Source organism: Alligator sinensis, unplaced genomic scaffold (assembly GCF_000455745.1).
Source record: "Alligator sinensis unplaced genomic scaffold, ASM45574v1 scaffold1061_1, whole genome shotgun sequence".
In the NCBI taxonomy this organism is placed as follows: domain Eukaryota; kingdom Metazoa; phylum Chordata; order Crocodylia; family Alligatoridae; genus Alligator; species Alligator sinensis.
In genome coordinates, this window is record NW_005843066.1 from 276,619 (window position 1) to 277,468 (window position 850).

Consider the following 850-nt stretch of genomic DNA (forward strand, 5'->3'; position numbering starts at 1 on the left):
TGAACAGGTCCCTGAATTTGTTAAAGTTCACTTTTCTGAAATCCAGTGTTCTTATTCTGATTTCTCCTTCCTCTTCTCCTTAGGATTTTCAACCCTATGATTTCATGGTCACTGTAACCCAAGTTAACTTACATCTTCACAAACAATTCCTCCCAGTCTGTGAGCAGTAAATCAAGAACAACATTCCCCCTCACTAGCCATCAGAATCAAAAAGTTATCCTCAACACACTCGAGGAACTTGCTGGACTGCTTGTGTTCCCCTCCCAGCAGATGTCCTGATAATTCAAGTCCCCCAGGAGAACAAAGTCCTGGAATTTGGAAGCTTCCATCACTTGTTTAAAGAAGGTCTTGCCCATCTTCTCTTGATTTAGAGACCTGTAGCAGATGCCCACCACGACATTCCCCCTGCTGCTCTCCCACTTCTGGAAGGACTTCCTATGAAGAGTTCTAACTACATGCTATTGGAGAAGATCCTCAAGTTACAATTATGTCACTCTGCCTACAGGGTAAAGGTGAAAAATCACAAAGCTAAGCACCCTGGAATCCAAGACAACAAAGTTCTTACTACAGAGTTCCTAGGGCATAAAAAATGCTCTTACATACATTTCTCCCTCTCATCTCCCTTTCAGCTTATTATGGCTTCTTTAGAGGTTGCTTAGTTTTTTTTCCAATATTTGCCATTTGTTTGAAAAATACTTCATGCCAGGATCTAGAGCAACTTTCTAGTAATCAAAAGGAAATTTGGATGAGATGTATAAAATATGCTGATGCTGTACTTGTCGGAAACTTTTGCTTCTCTTTTAGGTGGAAAAGCCAAGCATCCTATAGGAGTTAGACATGCATTCAGCAG

The 850-nt window shown here is 40.8% G+C and overlaps 1 protein-coding gene across 6 annotated transcripts in view; it reads right to left on the reverse strand.

The window, feature by feature from the left end:
• Positions 1 to 850, reverse strand: part of TRMU (tRNA 5-methylaminomethyl-2-thiouridylate methyltransferase) — a 39,945-nt gene that overhangs the window by 18,302 nt on the left and 20,793 nt on the right. The gene's annotated exons all lie outside the window — the stretch shown is intronic.